General features: G+C 47.3%; 1 protein-coding gene across 1 annotated transcript in view; it reads left to right on the top strand.

Annotated features, from left to right (window-relative positions):
• Window positions 1-6966, top strand: part of RREB1 (ras responsive element binding protein 1) — a 137333-nt gene that overhangs the window by 34229 nt on the left and 96138 nt on the right. The window lies entirely within an intron of this gene.

Below are 6966 nucleotides of genomic sequence, written 5' to 3'. Positions count from 1 at the left end.
CAGCTGCTTTATGAGCTAACGTGAAGCATTAGAATCAAACTTCCAGTGGGTCCAGACACATACCAAAATATTATTTATTTTGACCAGATTTGCAGGAAAAAAAAGTGATGCATTAACAGGTTCAAATGGTGTCCAAATACCATCACGAGGGTACGAGGGTCGTTTCTCTGTATTCCTAATGTGAATTGTTCTTTCATATTTTTAATTGAAATAATACACAGAATGTCATGGAGGTTTTTTTGTTTTTTGTTTTTTTGGCTGCATTGGGTCTTCGTTACTGCGCACGGGCTTTCTATAGTTGTGGCGAGCAGGGAGCTACTCTTCGTTGCGGTGTGCGGGCTTCTCATTGCGATGACTTCCCTTGTTGCGGAGCACGGGCTCTAGGCGCGTGGGCTTCAGTAGTTGTGGCTCGTAGGCTCAGTAGTTGCCGCACACAGGCTCTAGAGTGCAGGCTCAGTAGTTGTGGCGCATGGGCTCATTGCTCCATGGTATGTGGGGTCTTCCTGGACCAGAGATCGAACCCGTGTCCCCTGCATTGGCAGGCGGATTCTTAACCACGGTGCCACCAGGGAAGTCCTGTCATGGAGTTTTTAAAGCAGGGGCTAGAGAAGACCCTTTATCTGGTGGGTACCATAGAAGTCATAGATACCCTGGGAGACGGAGTCTCTGTAGAAAAGGAGTTCTGAGTGTAAGGGAGGCCTCAGAAAACTTAAATACTAAAAAAATTTAATCCTAAGCCATCAAATGACAAATGGAAGGAAGGAGTGTTTTTCTCCCCTCATCCCAACTTATAGGCTCATTCTAAGAACCATAGGATTTAGAGCTGGAAGGGACTTCAGAGATCACTTGGCCTGTTTTTATGAGTTTGCCTTTGTTTTAGTGTGTATTCTTCCACAATTCCTGCCTGTGCCCAGAACTGAACGTGTCACCTGGAGGAGCGTCCATGTGGCTGCTTTGGCAGGAGGGCTCATCCTAACTTGAAAAATTAAATGTGCTCACCTGGCAGAGATGATTATATATTTTTAGGTTTCTTGTTAATTGTATTCTCAGTAGCTCCATTTTACTGATGGAGACCCTGCGGGACTCTGTGGTGGTACACCAAATATCTCCCTTGGCGTCATTAAGTATTTTTGGACATTTTCATGGAAATCCCAGAGTTGAAAACTTCCTAGGGTAGCTAATACATACTAGTAGTTCTCAAGCTACTAAAATTCGCAAGCTGTAAAATTTTAATTTTATCTGCTTAAGCATAGAGCATTGCTAGGCCTAAGTTTTAATAATCATACTCATACACGTATTTTAAATACATACTAGCTTCTAATAGTATTAAATTTAAGTTTTTTGTGCACTTAGATTTGCTGTAATGCATAGTTAACAAATAAAATGGTTGGTATAGACTTTCCTACTCCTGAATCAAATAGGTTTTGTGTTTTGGTTTTGTTTGTTTGTTTTTTACTAAGAGAAATTGTTCCTTTTGAACATGTAATTAGTTTTGAAATTTGGTCTTCTGGGTATCCATGGAAACTATATACCTCCTGATTGCCATGCTGAAGGTGGAAAGCATTCTCTTATGGTTAGATGTTTGTGACTCTGTCAGGGGAGGGAAATCTATATGAATTGCATATGAGAAATAAGAATTAGTTCTCTGGATGTTAGACGGTCACAGCAGATGGAAAAGCAATAAAACCTACTACTTCCCAGGAAGCAAGGAGCAGGTCTCGTGCTGGCTTTTTGGAGTGTGGACAGCGCAGAGAGGGCTTGCTGGAGGGAAGGGGCATGGTGGAGGGCGGAAGAGCTTGGCCTCCTTCTGTGTCATGGCCTGTGAGGACCTGCAGCTCCTTGCTCGGCTCGGTTGAGATGATGTGCTTATGGCATCCACCAGTGGGCTGGCCTCAGGGACACCTGTTGAGACGTTGGGATGGTGGGGCTGGAGGAGTAGGGAGGGAAGCATCCAGGCCTGGGTTTGAGCAGCTGCTGGCTGCCCGGAGCTCAGCCTCAATGAGTCATCTGTGGGTCTGGAGGCCAGCCGTGAAGAAGGAAGGGAGCGTTCAATTAATGCTCTGACGCCCCCAGAGCACTCTGAAGGCACCACAGAAATTGTGGGGCAGTTATTAGCAGCTCCGTCCATAATGTTCATTGTTTGTTTAAATGCTTTCCCCCAATCACGTAATCCTAACCTTTTATTTAAAGTAAGTGCTGTGGGTCTGCTTTAAAAGCTGACGAAAATGGCTTTTATTGGACATCATCGCTTTATTTGTAAAGGGAGAGGTTGAGACCCAAAGAGAAGAATTTGGTCAATTGATTTAAGGTTGTTGGAGGATTGAAGTGTTACTTGACTGCTGGTCTTATCCAGGATTTTGAGATTTCAAGGAAAAGTGGACAATGCCTGCTTGTGTCCGAGGGATTCCAGCTGTCATATGATCTGCAGACCAGCCCCCGAGCAGCAGCGCGGGCCGTCTCTGTGCTGAGGAGTCCACAGAGAGAGCTAGCTTCAGAGTGCGTGGGATGTGCCGGCTCGGGAGTCATGTAGCCAAGGACTGGTTTTGGTCGTAGCCTTAGGTCTGCATAAAAGTTGCATGCCACGGGGACGTGACATTTGTATGGCCTGAGATTTACTGCTTGGCGCAAGTTGGAGGAGGTGGCAGGAGTGAGTGCCCTGCAGTCCTGTGCCTACACGGTGGCCGCGGGGCTGCCGGGTGGAGAGAACCATCCTGTGACGCTCTCGCGTGAGTCCAGGACACGTGGACTGTGGGTAGCAAGAAGTCGCCACCACAGTGGTGGTCTGTTTCACCACAGACCTCTTCGGGTATAAGCAATGGAAAGGGCCTTTGGGCTGTATAAAAAGCATCATGATTATAAACTCCTAGGACTTTACTTATAGCTTGATTCTCTCATTAGGGACATGATTACGGAAGAAATAAAAACTGAACAAGTTAGACTGCAAAAATCACACGAGATTGCTTTTTCTATGGCTTTCATCTTCTAAATGTGGACGTTCCTATTATGTCTCTCTTGCAGATGTACACACAGCGACTCTGGTGTGTGGATACATTAGGAGCCATCTATAACGTGTACATTCCCTACCTGGCTGAACAATAGGGAGTTTTCAGGGGCCTTGCAGGAGGGTGCTAGCAGGATGCACTGCCAGCTTTCTTTAGCTCTGTGATTAGTAATGGATCCACCTATTATCTGATTGCACATTATTCCTGTTATCCTAAGAGAAGGTTCCCCAGGGTTAGCTCCTTAATGAACAGTAGAGAAGTAACCCAGTGTTAGGGTATACACGGAGACTTTATTGTTCTCACCAGTGTCTTCAAGGTAGTATGGCATCTTTAAAATAGAGATGTTTAAATTTTCAGGTTTTCTTTTTTTTTTTAATGACTTTTTCATGTCTCCTGAAAGAAAAGAAAAAAAAAATCTACTCACCAGTAAAACCCAGCAGTTGCCAAATAACTATAAAGCATATTAGAGAAATTAGTGTTGGGGCCTTTTTAATTAGTTTAACTCTGGTTTTACAGCTGAATTATAATATGTGACCAAATGCATTACCTGAGTGTTTACCTTTTTTTTTTTTTTTTCTCTTTTTGGCCATGTGGAAGTACCTCAAGAGGTGGAATGTGACACACCCAGAGAATGAGGCGCTCAAGGGCCTAGGAACTTGAGAAGGCCAGGGCAGCAGGGCCCTTCATCTCCAGCTTAGCTCTGCCGGTGCTAATTGGGGAGCAGAGAGCCACTGAGCTCCTTCGGAGATGAGTTTTAAAATGTGTGTGTGTCTGTGTGTGTGTGTGTGTTCACAAGGGGTTTGTTCTCCTGCCCTCTGTAGAAAGGGCTAGGGAGAATTCTAGCAAGAAACGCCCCCACCTTTGAGAGACGTTGTAGATCCCACTCAATTGAAGTCCTTCTCACAAAGAGGGCCCTTCTGAGAAGTGCTGTTTGCTCCATAGACCAAAAGGACCTATGTGATTCTGTTACATATTTTTAAATTCTCTCTCCCCAATTCTTTTTTAAAAATTCATTCATTCATTAATTTATTTATTTTTGGCGGCGTTTGGTCTTTGTTGCAGCGCACAGGCTTTCTCTAGTTGCGGCCAGCGGGGGCTACTCTTCGTTTCGGTGTGCAGGCTTCTCACTGTGGTGGCTTCTCTTGTTGCAGAGCACGGGCTCTAGGCACGTGGGCTTCAGTAGTTGTGGCTCGCGGGCTCTAGCGCGCAGGCTCAGTAGTTGTGGCTCACGGGCTTCAGTAGTTGTGGCTCGTGGGCTCTAGTGCGCAGTCAGTAGTTGTGGCACACAGGCTTCAGTAGTTGTGGCTTGTGGGCTCTAACGCACAGCCTCAGTAATTGTGGCGCACAGGCTCAGTAGTTGTGGCGCATGGGCTCAGTTGCTCCGTGGCATGCGGGATCTTCCCGGACCAGGGCTTGAACCTGTGTCCCCTGCATTGGCAGGTGGATTCTTAACCACTGCACCACCAGGGAAGTCCTCCCAATTCTTTTCATTTTGTGTATTTCATGAATTTTCTAGTTCAAGTTGAGGAGTTGTTCTAGGTTACATTTTGTTTGGGCCGTGTGTGTGGGGTTAGTGGTAATTTTTATAACAGGAGAATCTTTATCATGTTTTATTCCACATAATCTGGAATGTAATATACTGTGAACAGTTCATTACCTGCATGTCAAGTTGCAAATGTTCCTAGGTTAACTAGAAATTACGATTTTTTCTTTTAGGAGCAGTTTGGTGGTTAAATGGTGATGCTCTTACCTTAAAGAGATCACCTTCTCCTATTTGGGCAAAGTACGATATCAGTTTGCACATGATTTAGTAAATAAAATGGAAACCCTTTCCTTCTGGCCTGCCTTTTAGAGTCAAGGGATTCTGTGTGTGTGTGTGTGTGTGTGTGTGTGTGTGTGTGTGTGTGTGTGTGTGTGTGCGTGCGCGCGCGCGCGCACGCGCGCACACTGTTTTTTCATGGGACTTTTGACCCGGGTCCTTCATTGTATTTATTTTTCACATTTTCAATACTTCTTAGCATATTCAGCTTTCTAAATTATAGGCAACTGTCACATAATCATGTTGCAGTGAAGAATTTTTATATCTGGTGAAAAACAGACCCAAAATGGGAGGATTAAAAAAAAAAAACTCATCTATTTGATGAACTGAAGTGAATGAGAATAGGGTAGAAACCCTCGCTAACTGATTGTGGTGTAAAATACCTCACACCTGTGTCCGTAGGTTGGACTTAAGACTGATGCGAAGGCCCTTTTTATAGCGGTGACAGGAAGTGTTTTGGTGGGCTTAAGCTAAGCTGTCAAACAAACTTTAAAATCTGAGTGGCTCAACGCACAAAATGTCATTGCTTTTCATGTGAAATCTGCTGCAGGCCAACAGCTCTCTACAGCAGCTCCCTTCCCAGCAGTGACCCAGGGTCCAGGCTGCTGTCGTCCCATAGCCCCCTGCCCACCACTGCGCATGCTTCCAGGTTGCCGCAGTACGGAGAGAGCCAGCAGGCCACACATCAGCTTTTAAAGGCTTCAGCCTGGAAGTGATGTGTGTCATCTTTGCCCACAGCCCATTGGCCGGAACTTGTCATGCGATCCGCCGCGTGCAGAGGTGCAGGGGTGCTCGGCAGTGTGGAAGGACACTTGGATGTCCTCTGAGCAGTAAACCGCTTTGCCGCTCCTACTCTCTCATCTAGACTCACTGTGCCGGTAAATAAACCAGGTAAGGCTTAGGCCCGAAGCATAGAACACAGGAGTTAACCGGGGCGTAGCGCGGTGGTTCTCGGAGTGTGAGCCTCAGACCAGCAGCCTCAGCATCACCTGGGGACTTGTTAGAAACACGCATCCTTAGGCCCCGCCCTAGACCTTCTGAGCCAGAAATCTGTTACAGTGCACTCTTGGGCTGCTTGCTGAAGTTTGGGAACCACGGCCCTGGGTGAAGAGAATATCTGTAGCGCCTGTTGGACTGATAATTAGTGAATCAGCGCTGAAGCGCTGATACGCACGTGGGCTCTCCGTCCCTCTTTGCACACATAACTCCCGTGTCGTCCCACAGCAGCTGCGTGAAGTAGGTGCGACCGTTGTCTCCTCCTTGCAGCTGAGGAAACCAAGGCAGAGAAAGGTTCTGTAACTAAGGGTGGTGCCGCCACAGCTGGCAAGTGGAAGAGGCAGGATTTGAACCCGGGCGACGTGGCTCCCGAGCCCACTCCTTGGCTGCTGTGTCGTCCTGCTGTTTGCCATCCTGTCGTTTTCACTTTTTCTTGAATGGAGATGGTCTGGCGGCATGAGCAGGAAGTGTGGTGTGTCGGTGGCAGTTCACGTTGCGAGCTGAGCCCCTCACCACAGCTCTGTTCGTTGGTGGTTTACGTGTGTGGCGGGCTGCCGGCAGCCTGGCCGGGCCTGGGGGCTGCACGGCCGGGCGGCGGCCCGTCCTCTGAGCCGGAGCGGCTGGCGGCCTGGGGCTCTCAGGGGCAGCATGCAGTTGCTAGCGGGAAGCGTGTGCTCAGAGTGAGGCGGCCAGTCACGCCGGAGAACGTTTCCTCCAGTTAGCCTGTGTGTCAGCTTCGAGCTGTGAGCGAAGCCCTGCTCTCATCCCCGTGCCTCCTGATTCTTCTGGAGTCGTTCATTTTCCATCACCTGCCCTCTCTGAGATGCGCGTCTGGGGCCTGATTCCATGAGGTGGTCTAAAGACGCTTTCTGAGTTTGAGTAGAGAAATGTGTTTTTTCTTCCAAGAAAATTGATTAAAGGGTTCTCCTTCCACTTGGGAGATTCAGGTCAAGTTAGATGCGATCTAACCTTTTGAATTTTGACCTGATTGAAACAGATTTTCCAAATGGCAGTGAGAACGGCTTTTCAAGCAGTTCCGTTTCCTTGCATCCTTTTCAAATTTTTAATGATTAACTGCATTTTCTTTCTTCCCGGTGGCTCTGTTGTGTGTTGTTGCTTAGGTGCACTCTGCTGGCCCCTGTGTTCCTT

This window comes from Hyperoodon ampullatus (genome assembly GCF_949752795.1).
Source record: "Hyperoodon ampullatus genome assembly, chromosome: 10".
Lineage (NCBI taxonomy): Eukaryota > Metazoa > Chordata > Mammalia > Artiodactyla > Ziphiidae > Hyperoodon > Hyperoodon ampullatus.
Note: the sequence above shows the minus strand (reverse complement) of the source record. Positions and strands in the feature narration are given on the sequence as shown.